The sequence below is a fragment of the Diorhabda sublineata genome, chromosome 7 (assembly GCF_026230105.1).
Source record: "Diorhabda sublineata isolate icDioSubl1.1 chromosome 7, icDioSubl1.1, whole genome shotgun sequence".
NCBI classification, from domain to species: Eukaryota; Metazoa; Arthropoda; class Insecta; order Coleoptera; family Chrysomelidae; genus Diorhabda; species Diorhabda sublineata.
In genome coordinates, this window is record NC_079480.1 from 25621017 (window position 1) to 25634056 (window position 13040).

Here is a 13040-nt window from a genome sequence, read left to right on the forward strand (position 1 = left end):
GTCCACGTGGATTCATCATCTCCACTGTTTACCATTGAAAACATCGAGTCGTAAAGAATAAAGACAGGTATGAATTTAAATGAAAATTTGGATATACAAACACAGCAAGCTATTTTAAATATATTTGAATGTTTGAAGAAGGAGAATATTCAGCAATCTGAGAATGCAATCATAATAAGAATTGATGAATTAACTAGAGCAAACGTGAACTGAGTGAAGAGGTTGTAGAAATCGTGAAGAAAGTTCTAGCAACAGACCGCCAAACTGTGTTGAACTAGTTATTAAATAAGAAGAAGATGAGTTTGTGGTATCACCCTCTTTACAACTTTTCATGATTCAATCAAATGATGACTCTAGTTAAGATGGTTCTGACTACCATTATTATTTATATATATATACTTAGATACTTTGGAATTGAAATGTTTTGTCTTGTTTTGTTTTGTTTGAAAAGAATTTATTTTCCTCTATGATTTTTGCTGTGAAATTTCGTTTTTCAGAAAAACAAACTAATGGGTACAAAAAAGGCTCAGATTACGTCTTTTTAAATCAAACGCCTTTACAGGCAGGTGTATAAATAATGGCGCATAATAATTTATAATGATTAGATTGCCTCCTAACGAATACTTTCTCGCATAAGGTATACATATTTTTATTTATATTTATAAAAATAATAATTTCATAAAATGAGGTATCTACGCCTATGGTAGATTAAACAAAATTGTCGGCAAGGGTTTTTATAATCTGCAATTGATATTAGACTATACTATGTCTGGTTCACGATTTATTTCTTGATCCACCATATCCATTATCTAACTCTTCCTGAGTACTTTCTCTCTCCAAACTCTGGAAAACAATTCCAGGCAAGATAATGCCAGAAGCAAACGCGTATTTTGTGGAAGTTTCATTTGTAGACATCACTTTTCCTTCTCACCGCCTCGTATTTAAAGAAATTTGTGACTCCAAATATACAATATGTTTTTCGATTATTAATAAAATAATCACACTGTAAAATTACAACATAATAACATGGCTTCTCTTTAGAAATTTACGGAGAGTCTAAAATTTTTTAAACGGACTTAGAATTGAAGTGACTTCTTTTTTCAGTTTGGTTGAAATTATACAATACAACGAAAGCGATCTTCAAAGAACTAATCTCCTTTATGTTCTTAAGAAAAAAATGAAATTATGAGTTTTATTTTTTAACTTTTAGAAAAATCCGTCAATTAAAAACAAACTTTAAAAATAACTCGTTACAGTTTCATTGATGAAAAAGTTTGTAGTCACTAAATAAATCAAATTAACATCGTCTAATTTTAGATTTGGCAAGAATCCATAAACGTATTTACTGTGCAATCCTACATGTTGTGAACAACTCCAGTTTATATTTATTTACGTAATCATAGGTGTATAATAAAATGTAGAATTAGTTTAACTCCAGCAACTCATTGGTGATAAGTTTGTCCTTCAAATTACCTTCAAATCATATACAGTCATATTCATGCGTAAATTTTTTTTATTCTATAAGCATGGCAAAGGCTTCTGGCTCCTTCACTTTCTTTGTAGTACCCGAAAAGTTCCTCCATTTCTAAAACTACAAAGCAATAGCATTGATTCATCATAAAATTGACACGTACTGTATTTCTAAGTGAGGAATTATAAAGAAAAATCATTTATCCTTAGCTATAGAGCTTCACAGTATGTTAAAGAAGACTGTTTAAATATGAACCAAAACTATCAGGATTTGAACTAAGATCCTAATAAATTCTTTTAACGTTTCGATTGGTGGTTGTATTTTCGATTACTTTTTTTTGTATTTGGAGAGCAAAACTGCACAACTGCTACCTCGAATGGGACAGTGTAAATTGAAAAAGAAATCGATATCAGTCACATTCTTTAACGAAAATGTTATATATTTGTCGCGACATATATTTCAAGTTAGTAGTTGTTTTTGCTTTTCTTTGTGAAAATCTAATATGAAAAACGCTATTTCGAAACTAACGAATGTGAAAATAGAAACTCCCAACTCGATGTATCAACTCACAAATGGAGAGGAAATGATGGGGACTATAGTAGTGATGAAAATTATGAATTTAATATATTTCGAAACATTCATTCGCATTTTCCTCTTTTCGGCGAGTTCGTCATAAAACCGGGAAAATTTCGGAACAAATGCATGAGCCGAAATGAAAAACGACTGGTTCAACGCCAGCAGGACGAGAATTACAAAATGAAGGCAACTATTTATAAAATATTTATAACCACAAAAGCATTTCGTTATAACTGTGGTTTCACTCACTTTACTTATTTATAAAATAAAAAACGTTAGGTATTAAATTGAAGAGAAATTGTGACTATTATTTCGAATAAAACACCTGCATCGGTAGTCTCTTTACTTAGCCACACCTCGCAGTAGTGGATTTACCAGCAGGCAGGGTAGGCTGTTACCTAGGGCGGCAAATATCAAGGGACGGCAAATTTCTTTATTGCAAAAAAATTGGGAGTAAAGGGATGGCGTGAAAATAATGATGTGATAGAAACAACATTTTCTCATATAATTAATAATTTCTGAATTATAAGCCTTCAAAGATGGGAAAACAGAATTTATAATCAACTATATTTTATACATTTCACATTCAAATAAATGATTTTAAACTACTATTTATATAAATGCATCTAAATGTTCTTGATTTTAGGTCTCTTCTGTTTCAAAATTAGTTTTTTTTGAGACTTGATCAAAATATTTTATACATCGAAAGGTCTAAGAAATAAGAAATTGAAGAAATATATATTTAAATATATAGGGCGCGCAAATCATCTCTTCAGGTATTTTTTTGCGTTTGAAGAATCAAATAATTGTAATTATTTTTCAGTGATTGTAGTATCAATGTTGAAACCTAACTTACATACTTCTCTACAAAATGAAATCCAATCAAAATCAGGGGCTGCTGTTATCGACTTCACTTATTTTATTTATATTGTCGACCACATCATCGAGAAAAAATGGAAGGGTTTTCGATAACAGCAGCCCCTACTTTTGATTGGATTTCATTTTGTAGAGAAGTATGTAGGTTAGGTTAGATAAGGTTTCAACGATTAATTCAAATATTACAATCACTGAAAAATCATTACAATTATTTGATTCTTTACACGCAAAAAAGTACCTGAAGGGATGGATATATATATTCTGGTTCAGTGTAATTTTGTTTATAACATACTAAAGTTTTAACGAAATCGGAGGGGTGTAATCTAATCTAGATAATTACTGAATTTTTGTATTTTAATTTTTCAACAAAAAGGTTCTCTTTGTTTAATTCTAACTTTTTGGTTTAGGAGATATATAGATTTTTAGAGATCTTTATACATGCCAAATGAAATTCTAAAAAAAGGATTTTCATCTGCCGATAAATGTAAATTATGAGAATAAATGTGTGAAGTCAGCTTCATCAGTAAACATCACTTTTCAATGTCTTATCAACTCGTAGTTTATCTGGATAATCTCCGATGGTATATAGTACAAATGATTATTTAGTTATTCATTAGTACTCCAAGTTTGTTTTATTGTATTTCAAACTTTCAATAAATAGTTAAAATTTTCGATAATTTTCTTTGGATGTCTTTTTACCGCGAACGGTTTCATTGGCTTGTACAACGATCACAAAATACAAATATCTCTTCATGTTGAAAAATCAATTGAAAAAATAATTTATGCTATTTTAAGTTTGTATAGATTGTGTGAAGAATTTTTTGTCATGTCAACTACTTACTGCCAAAATGTTAGCATCAAGTCCCGAATCACCCTGTATAAAACGAGTTCTAGTCATTTTTCATAGCTAAACAAGTTCGTACTTCGAAGAAAAGACGTTGAAATAAGCGAATAGAGAGATAATACTAATGAAATGATGAACAAAATAACCAAAAATAAAAAGAAGACTTGATAAAGTACCTGATGAAGATTTTGAAATAGCTGCGAGTAATTACTTTAGACTTAATACATTTCTCGTTGTCATTTGTGAGAATTTCAATAAAACCAAGTACTGGATCGTTAAAAATCTGTCTTTGATACTACAGAATTAAGAAAAGATTTGTCCAAACTTTGATAAAGCACTTCATATTGCTGTGTGTACACCAGCGACAAATTATTATGGTGTTGAAGCTTTTCTTGCTCGAAAAGAGTGAATAACTATTTACAAGAAAAGAATGGAAAAACGGCAGGGTACAAGGAAAATTACAGAATGGAGACCGTATGAGAAAAGACTGCCTGGTAGACCAAAAATAGATGGGAAGATCGGATTGTCTATTCTTTAGGTACCTCTTGAGTACAAATATTTGATTGATTTGTTTCTTGTAATTGTAATAAGAATTTAGACTGTATAACTCCTATGAGTATAACCTTTATCTAAGCTCATGTATCAAATAGCAATGATTAAAATGTGAAAGTTATATGTTTGCTATCGATTATCAAACCCAAATATTTGCATATTCAATGTAATTGGTTCATAACTTTCAATAGTTTCTGAATGCATCTACAGTATTCTTCTCTATATAGGAAATGCGTAAGTCAAATGTTATGGAACAGACAGTAAGTTTAGAATTTCACCTTATTGATAAAATTACGTTGATTTGTCGTAAGTACTTCTACTTCTACTGTGGCCACTCAAATCCAAGTTGGTTTTGGGCCTCACCAACAAGTTGCCTACAAAATTTTCTATCCTCAGCCATGTCTACTTCCACACCAAGTCTCCTCACATCTTTACCTACTTGGTCATTCCATCTTTTAGTTGACCTCTTCACACTCTCCTTATAGATAGATACCAATATCAATTACTGAAGAAGTTACTTGTAAGTACCTCGGATTTACTATGAACAGGAACAATAAAATAGAAGAAGAAATACAGATGAGTAAAATATTAAGGAGGATATATGGGCCACTTTTCAAAGAAGGAGTATGGAGAATAATGAAAAACAGGGAACTCAGGGTACAGACGACCAGATATTTTGGTTGTGATAAGAAGTAGAATAATTAGGGGGCTGGGACGTGTCAGAAAAAGGGATTTGTCATTAGTAATAGAATGGAAAGTATCTACTTACATGTCGAGTTGATTTGATTAAATCAAATACAGAGCAGCATTTTTCTCAAAATTATATCCGACCAATACTGCATACTCGATAAGTAAACATATAAAAAAACATGAAAAACTTTATTGGCGGAATTTTATTTACAACGGCAATAAAATAAAACTTGATCGCGGTTTTCACAGCATAAATCCTATCACAAAATAGAACAGGATTAGCGGGAATCTGAAAATTAACTGACCGAAATAACAAGTCGGAAGTTTCACAAGTTTTGTAGCCGTCGCCGAGTCGGTTTACTTTGGGTCTGATGTTGAGCCATTTAGCCACTTGTCGGTATATTTTCAGAGAAACTGTTTGATAAGTTTCACACTCTCACTGGCACAGCGTAGGTTGAATAATATACGGTGAAAATTTTTATATTTCTTTGAGGTTGATTTAGAATGAGTTTAGAAAATTCGGAATTTTTGATAATCCAATCAAACAACTACAAATAATTTCAAGCTAGTGACGCAGTGTTCTAAGTATTCTTTTGATATTGAAAGCATAAAACAGATTGTCATGTTTGAGACTGATTAATCATTTTCACACATTGTTAGAGAGTGGAGAGGTTAATTGATTATCGGGTTGGAAGCGAGACATACTGTATATGTATATGAAAACATTTTCTCATCACTTCCATACGTTCCTACGTAGAATGTATCACACGTTAGTGGAAAATATCTGCCATTATCCTTTTCAAACCTATACTAAAACAAGACGTGTCCAATCAATGTATAATGATCATATCAACCATAATACAATGAATTACCAAGATGTCCTAAATGGCTTTTACCATAAATCAATTGTGAAAATATTGGAAAATAATCTTTTTTTGCAAATGCTTTAGTGATAAAAAATACGATGACGTCGTGCATTGAAAAATAATTATTCCACTTTTTGGGAATTATGGAAAATACACGTACTACACTTTAATTCATTAACTATTGTAATCTCGGATGTGTGAGCTGGTGGATTGGCTTGATGAAACAACATTTTCTTCTAAACCAAACGTGTCAGTTTCTGCTCAATTTCGTTGCTCAAACGAAACAATAAGTTCGCATAATACTCGCCATTGATCATTTTTCTTTTTCAACATAGTGAATGAAAATTATCCCACGCGTATCCCAAAAAAACAACGCCATGATATTGCCTGCAGATGGAATGGTCTTTGCCTTCTTTAGAACCGGTTCTCCATTATCAGTCCATTGCTTTTCAAGCTATTTGTTTCGAGTGTGAAATCATGGACTCACTTTGTATCCATGGTTATGAAACGTTTTATTTTTGTGAAACTTTGCCAAACACTCTATAGAAACATCCCCACGACGCTGTTTTTGTTCCATTGTGAGCAATCTCGGCACCCATCTTGCATACAGTACCGCTTTGTAGATTTCGTTCAACATTTCTGGAGTATGATTAACAGTTTCTACATTGAGGTACCTATGAAGATCACTCTTACTTTATTTTGGAAATGTTGAATCCCTTGAATATTTTTACTAGCGCAGGCCCAAAGTTGTATGCCATATGTCCTCAGGTTTCAATACCTGTTTGCAGGAAAGTGGTTTGTTGTGTGTGGACAACTTAAAGTCCCTTCCTAGAAGCCAGTAGATCTTTTGGTCTCATTTTTTCGTAAATTTATTATGAGCGGATTTGTTTTCATTCAACTTGCCACGCCATCTATTAGTTCAGGTGTTAATTATGTCTATGAATGTTTTTAATATTATATTAGCTTCTTCGTGGTCTTTTCCGGTAGCTGAAACGTTGCTATTGTTATGTATACAAGGTTAGGTATATCGCTGGTACACAATGAATGGAGTATGGGGCCTAGTAAACTACCATAAGGTAACTTCATTTTCTTTCTATTTTAATCTAAAATATCTGTCCGATTTATATGATTTCAGTAGTTCTGTGGTAGTAACTTACTTAATTGTTATTTAGGCTCTTATGCCAAACATTGTCAAAGGTCTGAGCAGCAGAACAAACTTTGTTTCTCTCCAACGACTTTTCTATTACGTCTGTGATTCTATGAACTTGGTTGATGGTTGAGTGCTGTACTCGAAAACCAAAGTAATTATATATACTTATATTCTTTTCATCTATTATACGTTTTCGCATCTTAAGGAGCAATATTTCCTAAAATTTCGAAATAAAAGGTAACAAAGAGATAGGGAGGTAGGTTGTAACATCCTGAGGATCCTGGTTAGGTATCATAATTGCCTCTGCTACATTCCATAGTTTAGGTACGTATTTTGTGTGGAAGCTGCTTCGTCAAGTCCAGAGGTTTTTAAGGATTTCTGTTGATTATAATTTCTGTAGAAACTTCTTTTGACGAAACAGATCTAGCAATGGAATTCTCCTGTTGTAGCTCATTCCAGTTTCTTCACCTTCGTTCGCATGGAAGTTTTTTCCAAAACTATTTGTTTTTTACTCATTATTTCAAGCCCAGCTTCCATCTTCTTTTCTCAGTAGTGGGTTATGTAGAGTAGACCTCCTCAATCGTTTTATTGAGTTAGCAATAGACAATATTTGTTATACACTGGGTCTCGGGTTTTCGTTGTTGTAGTATTGTTGTTTTATCAGCTGGTGCTCTGGTTTGCTGCCATTATCTTCTAATTTTCCTTTTCTCTTTTATTAGGTACCTGATTTGTTTTGTTATTATATCCTTTTGTTTTGTATTTGATCCCAGGGGTGTTCTCCCTAGCTGATTGCTGAATATTTGTTACAAAACATTCTACTTCATGATCTAGCCGTTCTTCTATTTGATGTGGAAGTGAAAGATCAATTGCGTGATTTTCAAATTTCCTCAATCTGTTCTGTTGTTTACTAATTTGGTTACATTTTGTTCAAGATATGACAATAAATATTCAGTTTACTATTGTAGAGGATTAGATATTTCATTAATATATTTTACACCAATAGTAAATTTATTTTTTGCGCAATCGTTAAAAAAAGTTTCCTTCCAGCAAAGAAAAACCAAATTAGTCTTATTATTTTCATTATCAAAAATTCAATTTAAGCTAGAAGTAAATAATATAGAATGAACCGTTCTCGAAATATTCCATGTAGTCTTTCCTGAACTATTTTTAAATGTCGATATAAAATGGAAACGTATCAAAATTTAATGGTGACTTTATTTTGAGAATATAATAAAATATTATCGATCGTAAAAACACCAAAAATATGCAGGTGAAAATACTTACTATGCGAGACTATTATAATGTTTATTAGCGTATAAATTTCAAAGAGTAATAAAATGTAAAGTAATTTAATATTTCTTATTCATAAGAGTGAGAATATTTTTCATTAATTCCATAATACATTTCCAATAATACTACATTGGGTCGTCACAGTTAAAAAATAAAATTGTACCTTAATGACAGTATAAGTTAGACTAAGAGGTGGCTGCTAAAACTAATCAATTCAATAATAATAAATTGAATAAACTATTTTTTGGATGGTGGATCTGAAGAAATGTTACAGTGGCCATTGATGTCACCAGATTTTAATAAAATAGATTAATTTTTTTGGGGTCACATTCAGAATGAATACAAGGAGAGAATACGAAATGAATTTTGAAATGTTTCGTAATGTGTATAACTTTTTCAATTAACGCTTTCAAGCATGCATTGATGTCTCTGTGATGTCATTTCGAGCACCAATAATGAAAATGAAAACATGTATGTTTACTGTAGTAAATAGACTAGTTCAGTATCAAACAGCACCGAAAAAAATATCAATTTTTGACAAATAAATAATGGCCAACTCACAATATTAATTATTAAATGATTAGACATTGGAACATAATCAGAAAAATATCTCGTTAACTTATAATTCTAGGTATAGGGAATGTTTGATATAAAAAAAAGTATGTTGGTAGTACTTTTTGATACAAAAAATATAGTATCAGTATTTTGATTCACCCTGTATCAGATTCAATGAATATCATCGAAATGAATAATTTTACAGAATTTCTACTACGTTCGAATGCTTTGGACGCACATTATACAGGGATGAAGCATCGCTCATAAAAAAATCGATGCAAGGACATAGATATTTTGAGAAGTGAAACATCGATATTAGAAACATATACCGATGTTTTTTTAGTATAAATGAGGCACTACTACATTTGTTTTAATAGAATAATTATCTATTAATTTTTATACAGAATTTGGAAATAATAGTTTCCTGGTACTCAGTAATCGGTTTCCCTAATGGGTGATAGTAACTCCATCTTCAGAGAATAACTGCCCACAGGGTACCGAAGATGCACCGATAGACATATAAGTCATAGATAAATTATTAAGTCCTGGAAATAACCCCTAGCTTAACGTAGTTACCTTTATAAGAGTAACAATATACGACAGACGATATAAAAAAATCCTGTGACTTGTGAATAAGAGAGATCCGTATTTGTTTAGGACTATGATCGGGTTAACTCGATCAAGATCTGAATGTCTGGAAACTAACCCGGATGAAGGTCATTGTTGTTTGCAAAGTGATTGAGTTAATCGGAATTTCGTTCGGAAACTGTGATCTAAATCTCGTTCTGTGCTAGGATCCGCACACATCTGATCGGTGATCTACCTGAATCCAGGTTATAGTTTCCGTCTTCTTCGATGAGTATCTGAATGTTCAGATCCGTATTACGGTCATTGTTATTTGGAAATTGATTGAATTAATCGAGTCATAATATTATAATTATTTCTATTTTAGTAGACTGTTGATTAAATGGGACCAATGGTTCAATGTCTATGAATTTTTGAACTTCAAAATTCACTTATTTTCCTTAAATAGGCTGTCTATTAGCAATTTTCATGATTAGCGTCATTGAGAGGTTATTGAGGTTTATGGCTCTTTCAGTTTTGGACATTTCGGCATAGAAGCAGTGTTTTAATACATATCAAATTTCAGTGTAAAACCCGTGTGATTCATCAAGAATTAATCATACAACTAAATAAATATCATTGCATTTGAAATTTCCACCGAAAATTGAACGCGACGTTCGGAAACTGTGATTTAAATCTCGTTCTGCGTTAGGATCCGTAATCACTTGATTGGTGATTTTCCTGAACTTGGATTATAGTTTCCGATGAGTGTGCGTAGCTGATATCGTTCATCATCGATGTTCTAGGTTTTGATATCGATGTTGAAACATCGATGTTTATAAACGATGCTTGAAAAATATCGATGTGTCGTTTGCATCCCAAAAGGTTATTTATTGTTACGATTTTTATGGAGAATTGGTTGAATATATTGTCGAAGACAACACAACCCTATATTGTTATGACGGAGAAGTCCAGCTGATTCCAAATATGCGATAAAATATAGGGCGTTTCATTTAAAAAAATGTAAGTTTGATATGGAGCACCCTCTGAAATTGTGAAAAAATGTGAAGACTAATAATGTTTATTATAATGTCTTGAATTTTCAAATGTATATCTCAAAGGATAAAGGAGTTTCTGAAATTTATCACACTAATCTATCACCATCTATAAAGATTCAATTTCTATTCTGTTATTTTTTTCATTTCAATTTCCATGCACAACATAAGATGAATATATTCTAGAGTAAATTATTCAAAAATATAGTTTTAACTTTGTAAAAGTATTTTGACATAATTTTGTTGGAATAACAAAAACTGCAATGCATGTACAAGCTTTTAAAATAAAGTTAGTAACACTAGTTACATGCGTTCATGCTGAAAATATGAAAACTTGACCTAAATATAGCCTAATATTCCGTTTTAGCAAGTCCGTTAGAACAAAGCAAAGAGAAAAGTGATAATTTCCTGTAGCAGTGGCGGTCTTCCTCATACAAACGTAATTAGCATTACTATACCAACCCACAAGGACTCAAAGATGGTACACATATTAGATAGTTCACGGAAATGTCTCCCTGGTTGAATGAAATGAGGTTAGTTTTGTTGCGGCGACGATATCTACGAAAACTATTACATAATTTCAACGCAAAGTGAAGCAATTGAAGCACTTTATAGCACTGCCGATGTAATAAAATTATATTATGTATAAAACGTAATCTTAAAAGAAACATTTAGATTTAGAATTTTCTTTCCCAACGTTTTCGGGTAATAAATTTAATTTAAAATCTCAATTTTCATTCATGAAAATGTTTTGATGAGTAGTTACCATTAACAAGCTGAAATTTTGGCTTCTACTCCTCAAGCTTCTTTTGAAACTATACTTTTACCTTTATTATAAAAATATACACCTCTTCTTATAATTTTCATTGAGTTTGAAACAGAATAAAAATTGAATTAACATCGGATGAACACTAGGAAGCGCAGTGCTGGAAAAGTAAATCCGTTTAAAGGACAAGAAGAATTATACTTTCGAAATTCAATTAGTTGGTTTGCTTTCAAATCCAATTCCTTAGGAAATTGGAGGGAAGGTCGAATGAAAATTAATGTTATTTAACCATAAGTGGAGAAGAACTACCTCGTTTAGTTAACAGAATTCGATTTTAATTGAGAGGAGGTTTATATCAATCAAAAAATCACAAAATATTTATTTTTCATGCAGTTTTATTACAATGGAGTCTTCACCCATAACGTAATGGTGCTTAAAAATCTCATTAATTAAAATATTTCTTGAAAATTGGAACTGTGTTAAACTTATAACGTATAATTAATAGATATCCAAAGATTTCTTATTGATATATCCAGAGTAGAGGTCTCAATATACAACCACTACACCAACACTCACGATTACATTGTCTAACACGCTTTTCGATGACCAAGTTATCGTCTTCAGAGACTGAAGGTAAACTGTTTACATTTTTGTAAATTAAACACCCTATATTTCATTACTTATTTGAAATTAGCTTGACTACTCCATTACAGCATCAGAGTAGAGGTCGGTAAACCACGACACACGTATCAGTCTATGAAGTGTAACGTTTTCCATATTTATTCACACACATCTACTAAGATTTTCGGATGGGTTAATCGAAACGTCCTCTGCATATCATGATAGCGCAGCTATCAATGAATATCTGGTTGCCTAAATATTCCATCATGTTTTCTGGTACTGATGGATAAGCTAGTCGGACAAGTCCGGCAATGTCTACCTCGTACTTTTGCAGAGCTTCGTTACGCTTCTGCCTTCGGTTCTTCAGCTGCGATTGGTATAGGTGTGTAATGCTCATGATGCTCGCATGTCCAACCTCTTCTTCAGCTGTTCGAAGTCGTCAGTTTCTTCAGGAAGTATCGTCTGGAGTACATCTAAGGTGTCTCCTCACAGTGCAAAGGTTAAGTTCACTGTTTTTACTTTATCGGACCAATTATTCACTCTAGCACCGCCTCAAAATGTTTAACGGAATTGGTCCAAGATGTCTTGCCGTCGAACGTTGGAACATTGACTCGTGTAAAACTGCCGATCCCTTTCGTTTTAGGTTGTGCTTGGACCTACTAGGATATATTCTGTTCTCGAATTCGCGATCTTTCTTGATATTCTCATCGTTGTCATTTTGTTGTCGATATCCGATTTTAGAGACGACATTTTGTTCTTGACATTAGCTACAATGTCGGTTTTCAATGATAAAATTTCGGCTTTTCATGGTCGAAATCTTCTCGTCAATATTAGCTGAAAAATATCGTTCTTCATTTCGGAAATTGACGAGATCGAAGTGGAAGATTCGTCTTTGAATAAATAAGTTTCTGGATCAAATCCGTTACTTACCAGAGCCTCTACTAATTCACTTTTCTAACCGAACGTTTTCAGCTCGCGATTCTTCAGTTCGGCTTTCAGGTCACTTACTCTCTTGGTCACGTTTATGTCACTATTTATTTACAATATCCCACTAATGACTCCAATGTAAGGTTTTTCGTATTTATTTATACTTTTTCTATTTGTGGTGTGAATTAATCCACTGTCTGTTACGTTCTAAATTTATTTACACACTAAACGATACAC

General features: G+C 32.3%; 1 protein-coding gene across 2 annotated transcripts in view; it reads right to left on the minus strand.

The window, feature by feature from the left end:
• LOC130446385 (gamma-sarcoglycan) overlaps positions 1–13040 on the minus strand; it is a 187364-nt gene that overhangs the window by 58871 nt on the left and 115453 nt on the right. The window contains exon 1 of one of the 2 annotated variants that reach the window (XM_056782613.1): positions 5089–5295. The exons of the other annotated variant lie outside the window; for it this stretch is intronic. The gene's annotated coding sequence lies outside the window, so the exon portion shown is untranslated. Of the gene's footprint in view, positions 1–5088; positions 5296–13040 lie in introns of those variants that run through there. 2 annotated transcript variants of the gene reach the window in all.